Raw genomic sequence first — 18,525 nt, 5'->3', positions numbered from 1 at the left:
TTAAAGAGTTGGATTCCCATGCTAAACATGGACAAAGTTTCAAAAATTAATTTGTACGTTTGAAGGAGTATTTTTGGAACAAAAATACTCCTTCTGGTTTGTAACAAGTTTCGAAAAGTTTTTTTCGTGTATGGCTCTGTGTGATGTTAGATGGAGCGGAATTTCCTTATATGGGTCCTAAGGACACTTCTGCCGGAAGAGCGCGCGCTCCCGTATAGCAGAGCACTGAGAGGCTGAGCACAGACGCTCACTGATCAGAGCGAGAGCGTCGCGAAATGTCACAGAAGTGTGTTTTTGGTTGCCAGGGCAAGACAACCCTGCACAGATTACCAAAAAAAAAAAAAAACAGCATTAAGGGACCAGTGGATGGAGTTTATTTTTACAGAGCATCAATGGAGTTGTGCAAATGTTTGTGTTTGTTCCCCTGCATTTCGAAGATGCTTGTTTTACAAACAAGGCCCAGTTTGACGCCGGATTTGCACATCGTTTATTTCTTAAGGATAATGCAGTCCCAACGAAAAAGGGTCACGATCGTGTGTTGGAACCGCATACGGTGAGTAAAACTGCTTCAAATATCTCTGTGTTGTTAACTTAGCTATCGGCGCGTAAGCACATCAAGTAAACAACATGCGATGTTGTCATCAAACTGCACTTTCCACATGTACAGCTTAAAAAAAAAAAAAAAAAAAAAGACGACATAAAGTGGAACTAGGTCATTTTCCAAAACCGCTAAGCTAATATATACAGTTTTAGTACATACCACATAGAGACGTCGTTGCTGATGCTGCTCTTGTTAAATTTCAGCCTCTGGATCTGTGTCACAGCTTCCAAACGCTCTCAACGCAAAAGCCTACTCGCGCTCGTGATTCTTTAGCTCCGCCCACACGTCACGCCTCCAGCCGGTCGTGTTTTTCCAGGAAAAATCGGTACAGACTATCTTTCTCTTATGAATATAATAAAACTAAAGACTTTTTGGAGTTATGAAGGATGCAGTACTACTCTATATGTACTCAAGATTAACAGGATATTGAGTGAAAACGAGCATTTCACCCCCCCTTTAACAGGATATTGAGTGAAAACGAGCATTTCACCCCCCCTTTAAACTAACTTTCTCTTCCTGCAACTTGTGTGAATGTGTGTGGTTATGTGTTAGATTAGTTTACTGTATATGTCTTAGATTTATCTAATAAAGCCTTATTCATATTGGAAAGAGAAGTGACTTGTGTTTTGTGCTTGCAAGTTAAAGGGGGGGGGGGGGTGAAATGCTATTTCATGCATACTAAGTTTTTTACACTGTTAAAGAGTTGGATTCCCATGCTAAACATGGACAAAGTTTAAAAAATTAAGTTGTACGTTTGAAGGAGTATTTCTGTTCCAAAAATACTCCTTCCGGTTTGTCACAAGTTTCGGAAAGTTGTTTTCGAGTATGGCTCTGTGTGACGTTAGATGGAGCGGAATTTCCTTATATGGGTCCTAAGGACACTTCTGCCGGAAGAGCTCGCGCTCCCGTATAGCAGAGCACTGAGAGCACAACAGACGTTCACTGATCAGAGCGAGAGCGTCGCGAAATGTCACAAAAGGCTTTAGTTGCTGATGCTGCTCTTGTTAAATTTCAGCCTCTGGATCTGATTCTGGATCATAAATATACGCTGAATCTGACTGTTAGCCATGGTTTGTTTTGGATGATGTTTTTTTCATCACGGTAATTTCACGGTTTCCAAACAGTTTCCAAACTATCTCAACGCAAAAGCCTACTGGCGCTCGTGATTCTTTAGCTCCGCCCACACGTCACGCCTCCAGGAGCTCGTGTTTTTCCGGGAAAAATCGGTACAGACTATCTTTCTCTTATAAATATAATAAAACTAAGGACTTTTTGGAGTTATGAAGGATGCAGTACTACTCTATAGGTACTCAAGATTAAAGGGGGGGTGAAATGCTATTTCATGCATACTGAGTTTTTTACACTGTTAAAGAGTTGGATTCCCATGCTAAACATGGACAAAGTTTCAAAAATTAATTTGTACGTTTGAAGGAGTATTTTTGGAACAAAAATACTCCTTCTGGTTTGTAACAAGTTTCGAAAAGTTTTTTTTCGTGTATGGCTCTGTGTGACGTTAGATGGAGCGGAATTTCCTTATATGGGTCCTAAGGACACTTCTGCCGGAAGAGCGCGCGCTCCCGTATAGCAGAGCACTGAGAGGCTGAGCACAGACGCTCACTGATCAGAGCGAGAGCGTCGCGAAATGTCACAGAAGTGTGTTTTTGGTTGCCAGGGCAAGACAACCCTGCACAGATTACCAAAAAAAAAAAAAAAAACAGCATTAAGGGACCAGTGGATGGAGTTTATTTTTACAGAGCATCAATGGAGTTGTGCAAGTGTTTGTGTTTGTTCCCCTGCATTTCGAAGATGCTTGTTTTACAAACAAGGCCCAGTTTGACGCCGGATTTGCACATCGTTTATTTCTTAAGGATAATGCAGTCCCAACGAAAAAGGGTCACGATCGTGTGTTGGAACCGCATACGGTGAGTAAAACTGCTTCAAATATCTCTGTGTTGTTAACTTAGCTATCGGCGCGTAGGCACATCAAGTAAACAACATGCGATGTTGTCATCAAACTGCACTTTCCACATGTACAGCTTAAAAAAAAAAAAAAAAAAAAAAAGACGACATAAAGTGGAACTAGGTCATTTTCCAAAACCGCTAAGCTAATATATACAGTTTTAGTACATACCACATAGAGACGTCGTTGCTGATGCTGCTCTTGTTAAATTTCAGCCTCTGGATCTGTGTCACAGCTTCCAAACGCTCTCAACGCAAAAGCCTACTCGCGCTCGTGATTCTTTAGCTCCGCCCACACGTCACGCCTCCAGCCGGTCGTGTTTTTCCAGGAAAAATCGGTACAGACTATCTTTCTCTTATGAATATAATAAAACTAAAGACTTTTTGGAGTTATGAAGGATGCAGTACTACTCTATATGTACTCAAGATTAACAGGATATTGAGTGAAAACGAGCATTTCACCCCCCCTTTAACAGGATATTGAGTGAAAACGAGCATTTCACCCCCCCTTTAAACTAACTTTCTCTTCCTGCAACTTGTGTGAATGTGTGTGGTTATGTGTTAGATTAGTTTACTGTATATGTCTTAGATTTATCTAATAAAGCCTTATTCATATTGGAAAGAGAAGTGACTTGTGTTTTGTGCTTGCAAGTTAAAGGGGGGGGGGGGGGTGAAATGCTATTTCATGCATACTACGTTTTTTACACTGTTAAAGAGTTGGATTCCCATGCTAAACATAGACAAAGTTTAAAAAATTAAGTTGTACGTTTGAAGGAGTATTTCTGTTCCAAAAATACTCCTTCCGGTTTGTCACAAGTTTCGGAAAGTTGTTTTCGAGTATGGCTCTGTGTGACGTTAGATGGAGCGGAATTTCCTTATATGGGTCCTAAGGACACTTCTGCCGGAAGAGCTCGCGCTCCCGTATAGCAGAGCACTGAGAGCACAACAGACGTTCACTGATCAGAGCGAGAGCGTCGCGAAATGTCACAAAAGGAGTGTGTTTTTGGTTGCCAGGGCAAGACAACCCTGCACAGATTACCAAAAGAGAAACAGCATTAAGGGACCAGTGGATGGAGTTTATTTTTACAGAGCATCAAGGGAGTTGTGCAAGTGTTTGTGTTTGTTCCCCTGCATTTCGAAGATGCTTGTTTTACAAACAAGGCCCAGTTTGACGCCGGATTTGCACATCGTTTATTTCTTAAGGATAATGCAGTCCCAACGAAAAAGGGTCACGATCGTGTGTTGGAACCGCATGTGGTGAGTAAAACTGCTTCAAATATCTCTGTGTTGTTAACTTAGCTATCGGCGTGTAAGCACATCAAGTAAACAACATGCGATGTTGTCATCAAACTGCACTTTCCACTTGTACAGCTTAAATAAAAAAAAGACGACAAAGTGGAACTTAGTCATTTTCCAAAACCGCTAAGCAAATATATACAGTTTCAGTACATACCACATAGAGACGTTGTTGCTGATGCTGCTCTTGTTAAATTTCAGCCTCTGGATCTGATTCTAGATCATAAATATATGCTGAATCTTACTGTTAGCCATGGTTTGTTTTGGTTGGTTTTGTCCTCACGGTGTCACAGCTTCCAAACGCTCTCAACACAAAAGCCTATTGGCGCTCGTGATTCTTTAGCTCCGCCCACACGTCACGCCTCCAGCCGGTCGTGTTTTTCCGGGAAAAATCGGTACAGACTATCTTTCTCTTATGATTATAATAAAACTAAAGACTTTTTGGAGTTATGAAGGATGCAGTACTGCTCTATAGGTACTCAAGATTAACAGGATATTGAGTGAAAACGAGCATTTCACCCCCCCTTTAAAGTCTTAAACTGCCAATCTTGTTACTGTGCTAATTAATAGTGCTTTCACTATACTTTGGATATTAATATCCATTGCAGAGTTTATGTTTTACAGCTCATTCAATGAATCGCTGTCCGTCTCAGTGATCAGCTGTAAAAAAGTGATTCTGTCCAAATTCCCTTTAAAATATTAAATGATTCCCTTTGAGCTAAGTTGACCAATTCCCTTACAAAGTTCAGAAGAACTGCATTTATTTGAAATACAAATCTTTTGTAACATTAGAAATGTCGGTAGCACTTTAGAATATGGTTTCTTACTTACTACATAACTAATAAGGAATTATTGAAGAACTAACAGGTGATTATTCACTAACACTTAACTCACTAATGTTAACTGTGTTAACTATTTAGTATGTAATATAATTTTATTATTAGCTAATCAGTAACTAATATATTCTGTGATACCTCCTGAAGAACTACTATTATTTATCTACTAGTTAAGGTTCAAGAAAAATAACTATGAAATAACTACTACTGAACAGTTATACGTTATACCCACAAATCAAGTACTTGATTAAAAGTAAAAGGACAAGTACAAAGCACTACTAGAGTAGCAACTTTGTTACAGCCCACTTATTAGCCTATAATGGAAATGAAATATGGATTTTGTTTGCTTCTAAATGTTTAACTTTTGATTATGAAATGTTTGTTAAATTACTTAAAATGTGGGCAGTATACTTGTTAAAATGGAATAAAAAATGCTGTATAAAGAAATGTTCTCATCTGTTGGAAAGTTTAACATTGCATGTGCACAAGTCATAAGATAAATATTCAAAACAAAATGTGTAAGTGGCACATAAAGCATCAATAACATAAAGCAGTTCTGTCCACTCATAGCCACATGCATTCAGGCAAACCACTTAGTCCTACAATCACTCACAGTCCTCCACACTGCGCTGAACATCAGGAGGATGGAAAGTGGGGCAGGGGGTGTCTGTTAGTGGCTCTGGCCATCCCTGAGGTCATGGAGCAAGGCATCAGCGAATGCCTCCCACTGTTGCTCCCTCCAGCACAAATATAGGACAAACCATTCCCAGCTCTATCGCTATTCTCCTGTTTGTGGGCTTCAGTGAGTGAATCATGATCAATGGCTAATACAGGCAAAGAAACAAGATGCTGGGTGTCAGTCGGGTAATTTTGTTTACCTAGGAAGTTGAGCGTACCTTGCTGGGATGATTACAGGGTTATGATTGTTGTTATCAAGTCATTCATTGTACTTAACCTGCTGTCGCTTTCAATTATCACCGTTTGGGTCTTCAAATCCAAAGCCTGAGCTGTGGCATCCCCCTGAGAGTGATATTACCTTAAAAAGAAAATCTATGCACATCACACTCTTTCTGTGTCTTTACATTCCAAGTCAAGATAGCCTTTGTTCCTTTGGCTTGCAGGTTAGTCTGGGTTGGCTTCGTAAATTGATGTGGCCTTCTTAGTGGTCCTTTGTGTAACCTCATCAAGGGGCATGTGGCATTAAAGTTCATGGACTGCTGTGGAGGTTCAGTGGGCCTTTTCTTGTGGTCTCTAGCTTGAAATGCAACTTATAGGTTCATAATGTGTTCATAAATGTCCTCTGATTTACTACAAGGGGGAAGAAATCAGTGGTGCATTGCAATGTTGGTTCTGTTAGCTCATATTTCACTTCACATTATGATCGTTCTTCCGTATGCAAATGGTTGTAGCTCTAATGAAGCCATCTTTGACATGACTGATTCTGCTGTCAATGAGCATGGGTGTAGCGTCGCTTATATAAATGGCGCAAATCAATGTAGTTGTTCTGATCAATGATTTCTGAGTATGTAAATGATGAGTTCATAACTCTTCAGGCTGGTTGCACATGACAAATATTAGTGAAATTAATTAAGCGTAACAAGCTATGTTGCCCACCGAGATTGCATTCAATATGCATTTTTCCCATCTTGTGTTTTGTTCTCACCTGAGTAAACAAATATAATTCTTGATTTGTAATTATTTTTGAAACATACTGTATTTTTATTTTATTTTTAGGGGATCTTTTTTATATATTGCAATGTTGTTGTCACCAATACTGTATGTGTAATAAAACTGACATCCTGGGGTGGGCAGGGAACTTGTTACACTTTGAAAATGAAGGAAAAATTTCAATGCTCTGGATCCAATTAAAACTGAGCAGCCAAGTGGCTGCCATCCCATAGTAAGGTGCTCTGGTATATCATTAAGGAGCCTCAATCCAGAAACATCCTGACACAATGGACAAGACAGAGACAAAACTGTCAGGCTTCCTGCTTTGGAAATCCTCAAATGCCATGTCACGCCTGCTTGTTATGTGCAACATATCTATTCATGCAACATTCTGCAACATCCAGCTAAAGTTGCAATTTAGGTAACTAGTGTGTGACAACACTTGTTGGAGCTCAAATCTGATCTGAGTGGGTGTGCGGCAACTGTAGACTGAAACAACTTGGGCTGTCAATTTTACATGTTTATTGGTACAATTATAATTATTATTATTAATTACCCATTAAAATTAAAAGCATTTATTTATAACCCTGACTTTTAAACTAGGCCTCATTATGCCTATTTAATGTTTTCATATGCTATAATAATGTCTGGGGCTTTTATTTGTAAATATGTATACATGCAATTAACTTTGATTATTTTGATCAGTTAGTCATCATGTCATGTACTTAAAAAGTTTTAATAGTTTGACAGCCTTTGAATAAATGCATGCAGTATGTTGTGCTGTAGTCAAATTGACCCTGTTATGAATAATTTGTACTATATATATATATATATATATATATATATATATAGAGAGAGAGAGAGAGAGAGAGAGAGAGAGAGAGAGAGAGAGAGAGAGACATAACTTAATCATTACTGTGCTCTTGAGAAAGTTGCTTGAGGGGAATTGTTCACTGTAATGATTTTAAAACGGCCGATACAGTTTCCGCTGAATTTTAGGACTTTTCGTTTCATTTCAGGGGTTCAAAACTTATAATGCTTCAACCCTTTTGACCAACCGGTTTGACTGAGAGCTAAATCATGTAATTTGTCATCTTGACAGGCAGGCCTGTAATAAAGCAGTGCATATGGAAGAGAAATTTACATTTCTGTGTAATCTGCATTTTAAATGTGATTTTCATTTGTTCCCTGGGTCGTGCGATGTCCACGGCCGTCGATACCCAAATGCTTGACAAAAGAGCAGTTTCTCTTCTCTCTGGGTCCCAGGAGGGCACGGAGAGTTGCGGACAAGGTCATGCATACCCAAAGACTTCCCATTCACAGGGTCATGGTACGCAGCAATAGCGGCAACCTGGACTTTGAGGGTGGAGGGAGACAGCCTTCACTCCAGCCCTTGCTGCGAAAAGGAAAGCATGACCGCAATCGTGCATCTTCGGAGGTCTTCTCTGCGAGAAGAACACCACTCGATGAACAGGTTCCACTTCAAGGCATAAGCGTGTCTCGTAGATTGTGCTCTTGCCAAAGTGATGGTGTTCACTACCTCTTGAAATAGGTCACCTAGAACCTCCAGACATTGAGTTTCCAAAGGTCTGGACGCGGGTGCCAAATGGTGCCCCGTCTCTGAGTCAATACAACCACGCTGCTCCTCCTCATCGGCTGGTAGGACTCAACGTTCCAACGCTGTGAGCTCCCATTGAGCATTGGCTTGAGCCCTACCGACTGGGCGCCTCTAACCACATAGTCCAGTACCTGCAGCCGGTAGGGCCTACCCTTCCAACGCTTAAGTCACTCCCACTGGAGTACGTAGGCTCTTCCGGTCTGCCAATAAGATGACTTCCCAGAAAAATAAAATCCGCCCCCACCAGTACTCAATGCTATTTTGAGGGGCATTCTTAATCTGGCGGCTGTTCTCTTGTACATTTGCTTTTGGGGGGTACTCTAGGTTCAGGTCATTCCTGAGCTTGGAGCCCTTCCCTGGACAGTACTCCAAATACGCATACCATACCTCAGCTAATTATATGCAAGCGTGAACTCTTGAAATGATGTTCTCGTAACAAGATTCTGGAGGAGCGCGTCAGATACTTAACCTAATCAATATAGGTGGACCACAATCTAGTAATCAATACCACAGTATAAATATCGCTGACTTACCTCTATCCATTGATGGTTTATCAGCATCCCTCCTCCACCCCATCTCCTCACTTCAAGTTCACTTTTTAAATAGACAGGGAAGGGGGGGGGGTACTGTAGGTTTGGGCCATTCCCGAGCTCGGAGCCCTTCCCCGGACAGCACGTCAAATACGCATCCCATACCTCAGCTAATTATATGTAAGCGTGAACTCGTGAATTCATTTCTGATATGTGTAGACAGTGTTCAGGTTGCTCACTGTCTGTGCTTGCAATAATTCATGAGAGAGAGAGTGAAAAGAACGTTATTAATGAATAACTGTAAACACACTAAGATTCAGAGGAAATTAATCCCCAGATGAATAAATTTCCAAAACTGTTACAGACAACTGACCTTAGCAAGGCCATAAAAGTCCAGAGGGCAGAAATGGAAACAAACACTGATACAAAAGAAAGATGCTGATCCAAAGCCCAGGCTAGTTGTGTTTTCAAAGTTTTGTGTGTGTTTGTGTATGATTTAGACCACTCATATGAATGCAGTGTGATCATAATGTCTAGGCTTTTTTAGATTATTAGATGTCCTGTGTTATATCTCATTTTAAAATCCAAAGCTTTCTTCTGAATTGATATTTATCTTAAACCTGAAAAAAAGAAAATTCACTTGCCAAAAAAAGAATCAAACAAACCATTCTTAAATGGTTTGGATATAGACATATATACACTAAGAATGTAATATTTATGTATGCATATGTACATTTTGGATATAGAGTTTTAATAGAAGAAACAAGTATAACTTTACATAAAAATTTTATGTTGCCATAAGTAGAGAATTACTGGTATCCTTTAAGAGATGCTTAAGAAATTAATTAATTTACTGTATGAACCAATTCCAAAAAGATATTAGTGGTTAAAATCCCTAAAATGTCCAAAATGCCATTTCAAGTAAATTCCAATTCAGTTCCCTGTTAGATTTTTCTTATTAAACTTAAATTCATACTCATTAAATTGAACCAATTCTTAAAATTGTAGTTTACAGCATTATATTTTGAATATTGTAACACACGGACACTGGGACAGATGGTAAGAGCGAGTTGACTTGTGACAAATATTGAGTAGTAGGTGAAACAAGTACCCTTCAAATGTTACATTAAAAGCAAATGTTATATTGCCTTCAGTAGAGGATTTTTTTCACATTTTTAAGAGATCATATTTAATTTATAGAGTGCAGCAGAGGGATTCCAGAAGTAAAAATCCCATTCATTGTCTCCACATGGAAAATGATTTCAGTGCTGAAATATAAACCTTTCAAGATAAAGGTTGGTAATTGTTGGTATATGCCTCTGTCTAAGCTACAAATCAATATGAGTCAATATTAATGACCTAATGGAGTCTGTCTGTGCACTCTCAAACAATATATATATATATATATATATATATATATATATATATATATATATATATATATATAATCAGTGACATCGGGGCAAAATTCTAAATGTAAGAACCGCCTACCTTTCAATTTAAGAGTGTGAATTTGAGTTGAATTTGCCACATGCACCTTAAAGGAAATTTTAACCAGAATTACTATTTTGGAAATTGTCCATAACTTTATTAAATATAAGGAAGTACATATAAATTGAATGCACACATCTGACATTTTTGTATTGTCTTTAAGGCTTATGAAACTTTTAAAATGTTTTCAAGTCATCATTCAAAGTGGTTCTTGACTTTTTTTTTCTTTCAGAAATTCAAGTTTGAATAACATATATGCATCTTGTCTTGTACTTTTGTCCTTTTCAAATGCATCTTTGCAATTTTATGATACAAGCTGGTTGGTGTGGTAAAAAAATCTCAGAAGTCTTTGCTGAAGAGTTTTATTTTAAATGCCTATGAAGCAAATGATCGGGAAACAGTTGTGGTACAAAGCCTGCTTATAAAGTGGATGGTCACTCCTGAAATCCTCCATTAGGGTTGACCATGTTTAAAACCGATCTTACAACCTTAGTTGCAGTTGATTGCCTACATCAGTAGCAACTAGAAAACATTTGCAACTCCATCCAGTTGCTTCTGCACTCAAGAAGGTTGCACATATTGTTTGGACACCTGTCATTCAAACTCATCAGAACAAACAACGCTCTCTAGTTGACTCAATTTTGGAAACATCCAAATTCTGCCTCTGTGTTTTTTATTTTTATTTTTATTAACTTTTGCAATGTGGCAAAGCAGCTGAATGGATCTGGGGGAGGCTGTGAAAACATCTGCCCTGAAGATATGTCAGGCGTGTAATCAGTAAACTATGCTGCCACTCATTTCCTCATCTCATGCCGCCATCCACAGAACCTTCAGCTCACAGGGTTTGCAAATTCTTTTGAGGGATTTGTCAGCTGCAGAATTAGTGAACGCTTCCATAACTGCTTCCATAAGTTTAATGTTAGCTTGTGGTTTTTATATACAAATTATGGGCTGCTCCTAAGTGTTATTTTTCAGGGTTTTTGTACAAATGTGCTGTCCATGGTGCTGAAACTGAAAAAAGCTCTTGGATCAATATCTTGTTTTGGTCCTGTCAAACAAACAATGCATTTGTTTAATACTGTGCATCTAAAACCAGGGGGAATGATTAGGGCTGAACCCTAAACCTGAACCTGAAATCTGTTTGGTTCACACAAATGTTTTTCCAAGACCAACAGTGTTGTTGATCCAGGAATGTGTTGTGCCTCCTGAAATCACACAAAGCTTCTCTTCTCCTTGATTCTCATTTCTCATCAGTTTATCCATTTAATATGTTTCCAATTCTCAGTGTAGTTGTTCATTTCTGTTTGTCTGAATCCACCAAATAACCTAAAGAAGCTTTGGTTTGTGTCATTATTTATTTCCAAAAGGCAGTTTGGTATATTGAAGAGGTAATTGATGGATTTTTTAATGTTGTCTCTGTAACGGGTAAAGTATTTAAACAATGCTGGGGAGCTTAAACGTGGGAGATTTTGGATGTGACTTGTAAACAGGTGCTTATGTGCCTTTTAATAAAACTGGTACTTTTGTGTCTTATGATCAGATTTGATCCTGACATTTTCCTTACATGGGGGGTGGGGGGGGGGGGGGGGTCAGTGCAAGGAAACAAAGTAGCATGATTAATCCTCCCAAATATTGAACCATAGAAGGGCTCCAGTTTACAATAATAATAATAATAATAATAAAAGTAGCAATTAACATTTCCTTGATGGGGCATTAGAGTGGTTAAATTAATTATAATGCTGGCAAAAAAGATTCAGACAGAGAAGGAGAGAGACAAGCAGAATGAGTAAAAGAGAGGAGAAAAAAAAGTAGTGCTCTGATTGGAGAACGATTTGCAATGACAAACAGAAGATAGCATATATCTATGGCCATCATCTTTCTTTACTGCTGGTCATCAAGCAAGATCATTCTCTCTCCACCTACCTGAGACTCATTAAACAGATGTGAGCTAATATAAATCAGTAGAAATGAAATGGATGTGTTCAAAACATTGCAGTGTGTTTATGAGACTCTGAATTGCAGCTGGAGAAATAGAGAAGGCAGAATTTGCAATGTGCATTTCATTAAGGATGTTTCCTTGTGATAAGCAACTGACAGCAGTGAATAAACTGAGGTCAGAAGTGCTGTTTATGCATGCACAACTCCTTTCAGCCTCTGATAACCCCTTTTTTATTTGCTGTAAAGCTCTCAATCTATCAGCACTTTGATTCTGCTGAGCTCCTCAGTGTTTCCATTTAGCACAGAGTCATGTAGACTGTTCTGTGTGATTCACGCCTCTACATCAGCTTAGCAATTCAGTTCCAGCACTTCAGCTCAGTCTAAGAAGTGGTTACTCGTTGTCCATGGAAACAAAATTTCATTCATTTTAGATGAAACTGCCCATCTATATTGTTCAATCTCTCTATATTGTTTTCCTTATACACTGGATACAATGGAAAGAAATTGTGACATGTTTGTCTATTAGATGTCCTTTGAGAATCTCTGATTGGTAACTCGGAGGTGTTTAGAAAGCATTAGCATTTTGAGTTTTTTTTTTTTTTTTTTTTTTTTTTAGTCCTTAACCATACATAACTGAGTAACATTACATAACATTTTTGAATATTTGCTATTTACAAGTGTATCTCAATTTACAAGTGTATCTCAATAAATTAGAATGTTGTGTAAAAGTTCATTTATTTCAGTAATTTAGCTCAATTTGTGAAACTCGTGTTTTAAATAAATTCAATGCACACAGACTGAAGTAGTTTAAGTCTTTGGTTCTTTTAATTGGGATGATTTTGGCTCACATTGAACAAAGAACAATTAACTATTGAAACTAATTAGAATATGGTGACGTCAGCTGATCAACTCAAAACACCAGCAAAGGTTTCCTGAACCTTCAAAATGGTCTCTCAGTTTGGTTCACTAGGCTAAACAATCATGGGGAATACTGCTGAACTGACAGTTGTCCAGAAGACAATCATTGACACCCTTCACAATGAGGGTAAGCCACAAACATTCATTGCCAAAGAAGCTGCCTGTTCAAAGAGTGCTGTATCCAAGCATGTTAACAGAAAGTTGAGTGGAAGGAAAAAGTGTGGAAGAAAAAGATGCATGACCAAACTGATAGAAACCCAGGCTTATGAGGATTGTCAAGCAAAATCAATTCTAGAATTTGAGTGACCTTCACAAGGAATGGACTGAGGCTGAGGCATACAGACGTGTCAAGGAATTTGGCTACAGTTGTCATATACCTCTTGTTAAGCCTCTCCTGAACCACAGACAACGTCACAGGCGTCTTACCTGGGCTAAGGAAAAGAAGAACTGGACTCTTTCCCAGTGGTCCAAAGTCCTCTTTTCAGCTAGGTTTGTATTCCATTTGGAAACCAAGGTCCTAATGTCTGGAGGAAGGGTGCTGAATCTTATAGCCCGAGTTGCTTGAAGTCCAGTGTTAAGTTTCCAGTCTGTGATGATTTGGGGTGCAATGTCATCTGCTGGTGTTGGTCCATTGTGTTTTTTGACAACCAAAATCACTGCTCCCGTTTACCAAGAAATTTTGGAGCACTTCATGCTTCCTTCTGCTGACCAGATTTTGAAGATGCAGATTTTTATTTTCCAGCAGGATTTGGCACCTGCCCACACTGCCAAAAGCACCAAAAGTTGGTTAAATGACCATGGTGTTGGTATGCTTGACTGGCCAGCAAACTTGACTTGAGAGAATCTACAGTATGGGGTATTGTCAAGAGGAAAATGAGAAACTAGAGACAAAAAAATGCAGGTGAGTTGAAGGCCACTGTCAAAGACACCTGGACTTCCACCTCAGCAGTGCCACAAACTGATCATCTCCATACCATGCCGAATTGAGGCAGTAATTAAACAAAAGGAGCCCCTACCAAGTATTGAGTACATGTACAGTAAATGAACATACTTTCCAGAAGGCCAACAAATCTTTATTTTTTTTATTTTTTTATTGGTCTTATGAAGTATTCTTATTTATTGAGATGGTGAATTAGTGGGTTTTTGTTAAATGTGAGCCAAAATCAACACAATTATAAAAAACTTTTATGTGTATGAGTATGTGTGCATAGTCAGAATCACCTGTTTCTAAAAGTGTGGGGGACGTGTCCCCCTCATCCCCCCTGGTTGCTACGCCCCTGTGTGCATTAAATTTATTTAATACACGAGTTTCACAATTGTTTTTTTTTTGTTTTGTTTTTTTTTCACAATTTGAGAATTACTGAAATAAATGACATTTTCAAAACATTCTAAATTACTGAGATGCACCTGTTTGGTCTCCTAAACTGTCCTAACATATGAATTGGTTTGTTTGGATGATTTATAAAACTATTTTTTTCATTCAATTTTTGTAGCAGGTCATGCTCTTGTTGGCTGACATCAAAAGTGCCCAAGCTTTATAATATTCTGTAGTCTAGACAGAAATCGGCTCCCTCATCCATCTCTCTCTCTCTTTTTACACTTTTGTTCAGAAGTTTGAAGTTGGTAAGATTATTATTATTATTATTATTATTATTATTATTATTATTATTATTATTATTATTATTATTATTATTATTATTATTATCATCATCATTAATATTATTATTATTATTATTGTTATTTAGAAAATGTCTCTTATGACCTCCATGGCTGTATTTATTTGACACAAAATGCAGTAATATTTTGAAATATTATTACAATTTAAAATACCTGTTTTCTATTTAAAAATATTTTATAATGCAATTTATTCCTGTGAATGCAAAGCTGAATTTTCAGCAACGATTACTCCAGTCTTCAGTGTCACATGATCCTTCAGAAATCATTCAATATTGATGATTTGGAGTTTAAATAATATTTATTATAATGTTTTCCAGGATTTTTTATTGTTACCATGATAATAATTTAGTAAGAAGATAAATATGGCTTTTCAAAACACCAATTATAGCTCCTGAATGTGGCATGCATTTGCAAATATTTTGTATTCCTTAAAAACCAGGTACAACCTGGTCTGTCTACATGCATACCCCTGTTGACTTGGCATTATTGAACCAGGGTATTGATTGGTGGGCAGCTATTATATTGCTATATATGGACAAAGACCCAGACATTATAGAGTGTGACTCCAAACTGAACAGCAGAACCCTGGAGAACTGCCTCTCTGCTTTGCTAAATGAGATCCATTACAGTAGAGTTAACTGAGTACATCTCGAAAATAACAGTATACATAGTAATGAGGTGAAATAATGGAGCCCAGTCCATTTGGAGAGTTTTACTTGTGTTGTTTTGCTGCTGCTCTTGAACGTCAAGCTGTTTGGGTGACCAAATGTTTTCGCTAACAAACTTCATATCTGAATTTATAATTTCTGACTTTCCCTTCATAGCTTTCCACAGCTATCAGCGGAGAATGGATAATGCAATTTGGTTGTATGAAATCACTGTAGGGTAAACAACAGTTTGGATCAATTCAGTAGTGCAGTCAGTTGATATATTTGAAATGTGCAGAAACAATTAAACAGATGCACTGATTGGGATGGCCAAGAGGCTTTGTTTGGAGAACAAACTTTACCAATGAGAAGTGAAGCCCCTCAGCTGTTAAATCACAGATTTAGGGGTGACCGTGTAGCACTGACCGCTTTATCACTGAGACGACGTGGTTTGACAAATTTTAGGAGAAGATGAGGCGATATACTAGTTATGCTCAACTTAATTGTTCTTGGCGCCATTTGAGCACATTTACCTTGCGAAGATAAGCCAGCAGTTAAGCAGTATGTGGCATATGATTCCGAAAGTATGTGCTTTATTTTTTTCGTACCCAGTTGAGTCATGTGACCCACCCAGCAGGCTTGTTTACAGTGCACTGTTTTGAGGTATTAAATAAAATTACCCTGACTGCAATTTCAAGAAAACTTATTAATATTTCAAGACGCACAGTGGAGACCTTGAGGTCCAAATTATCTGTATAATGACAGACTGATTACTGTTATTATCTTTCTCCCTATCAGGCGTCCCTTTAAAACCCTCCCTATTGATCTCCGTCGCCAGCTGTATTTTGCTTGAGACAATTACATCTAATTGTAATCACTGTTTCTTATCTGTGCTATTAAAGGGCATTAACAGACAAAGATGTTCATTGATTCCTTGCTTTTAATCCATTTTACAGGATAATAGAGCATTTTTAGCCAAAGATGATTATCTTTGAGGGACTACCCATAAGTCAAATTCTGTTTTATGTGCTTAAGATTAATTTGTGAACATTTTGTCTGAGAGTTTGACTATTGGTCCAGTTGGGTTTCTTTTTGATGCGTTTACGTGCTCTGAACACTCTTCCTTTTTCTGATTTTCTGATGTAGAAACTAATTAAATAAAAGTAGCTTCAATATTAATTACATTTTCTGGTTTGGAGCTCATTTGGACGCAGCAACAGCAGTCTTCATTGCTGTTTTCCATTTCATATTGTATTTGAAATGTTTTATTAAAGCTGAACAGTAATTAAACTGTCCTGTATCATATTTAGTTTTATTTATTCTACTGGATCGTTCATTCAGATAATTCTCAAAACTGATATTCCCAAAATAATTCACTAATTCATTTTAGGTCTTTGAATAGCAGGATATTTGATAAAAATATTATGTTCATTACATACATATATAACTATTAAGAAAAAATATATAGACACATTTAAAAAAATAACAGTAAAAATAAGAATAATTCAAATTACAAAACACACAACAAAATTACTAAACTTTTGACTAAAATTAACATGAAAGCAGAAAATATAAAAATAAAATCTAATCTAAAACATTAACAAAGACTATAATAGTATCCCAATGATATATTATATATAATATAACATATATATATATATATATATATATATATATATATATATATATATATATATATATATATATATACACATATATATGTATATACACATATATATATATATATATATATATATATATATATATATATATAATATAATTTAATTTATTGTACTATTAATATCTGATATATAACTACAGTTTTAAGAATTGTTTTTCTATGATGATTTTCTTTTCCTACAACTGTAGCTTGTAGTAGAGCTAACTACTTCTAAAGGTTAGCTTGCCTGTAGCTGTGAAACAAGCACACAGAAAACAGCTTGTCCAAGGACTTGGGAAGGATTGCACTGTATCAGTGCTGTATCAGTGTCACCTTTATAATCTTCCTGTATGTAAATGATGCTCGCATATTTGCATTTTTGTGTGTGTGTGTGTGTGTGTGTATGTGTGTTTCTCCTCCTATAAAAGCTTCTAAAAGCAGGAGTGACCATGAGATATGCTCCAGAGAGAGGAAGGCAGAGTCTCTTGAGGAAGTACCCTGTCACTGCTGAAAGTTATCGTGCCAGGGGGGCCAAACTGGGGGACGAGGAGCTGTGCTTCATCTGCTGCAAAATTGCATGGAGAAATCCTTTAGCTGCCCATTATCTCCCATTTTTTTTTATCTCCATCTTATGGAGGGAGGTTTGGGAAAATGCCTTTATTTTTCATAATCCTCTCCCTGCCTTATCCATATTTCATGACGAACACTAGGGGTATGAAACAGTCTAAAACTAATCCACTGTACGATATCTAGATATTTATTAGATTAAAATCTCTCACTCTACTGCACTATAATTTTGTTCTTATTGATTGCATGGCATCACAAACTGCAAGTCAAGGATGTTCCATACATTTTATTTCTGAAATTGTATTAATGCAGTCCTCTAGTGGCTCCATACTAATGTGGTAAGAGAGCGGGAATGCTAACGGGAGTGAAATATCAGATTCAGAGAGAGCGATGATGAGATGGTATGCATTTAGCAAGTTGTTTAAGGCGAGAAAAAAAGATGAGAGGCTAAGACATTTATTTCCCACATCTCTGAAGCATAAACAACACTAAACATCTGCATATATACAGTGAGGTCTGAGACCACATTGAAAATCTTGATTTAGACCTGCAAACAAGCAGAAAGAGTTTTATGCTCACCGAAGACGCATTTACATGAATCAAAAATATATCGTAAAAACAGTTGATATTGACAATACTAGTCAAGTCAATACTTGTGAATACCTGACAAGATACAGATTCAGACTAGCTTCATCAATACTGGTGCTCATTATGATATAACATGCACATTGTCCAAACTAACAAAATACATGGATCACCAGGTTTTGCACAAACAAAGTGTTACACAAAAAAAAAGTGTTTTAAGTGTGGCAAAAGAAAGATATTTTGTCTTATCACATTTTCAGGTTTAAATCAGATTACAAATCCAAGATTTTCAAAGAGGTACAAACCAAATACTACGAAATTCAGATTTTTATTTATATGAACTTTTCACTGAGATTGTTCAGTTAATTAGTTGTTATGTTACTTTCCCTTAGAAAATAATGCAAAACCCCAGGAATTTGCACTGCTGTTTTCAGACATCTGGACCCAACTTTATATATGTATATGTAAATGATAAATTCAGCAAACCAGATAAATCATTCAACTTATCAAATCTGCTCGGAAGAATGCTAGGCT

The sequence above is a fragment of the Carassius auratus genome, chromosome 39, assembly GCF_003368295.1.
Source record: "Carassius auratus strain Wakin chromosome 39, ASM336829v1, whole genome shotgun sequence".
Lineage (NCBI taxonomy): Eukaryota > Metazoa > Chordata > Actinopteri > Cypriniformes > Cyprinidae > Carassius > Carassius auratus.
This window is presented reverse-complemented; position numbering follows the sequence as displayed.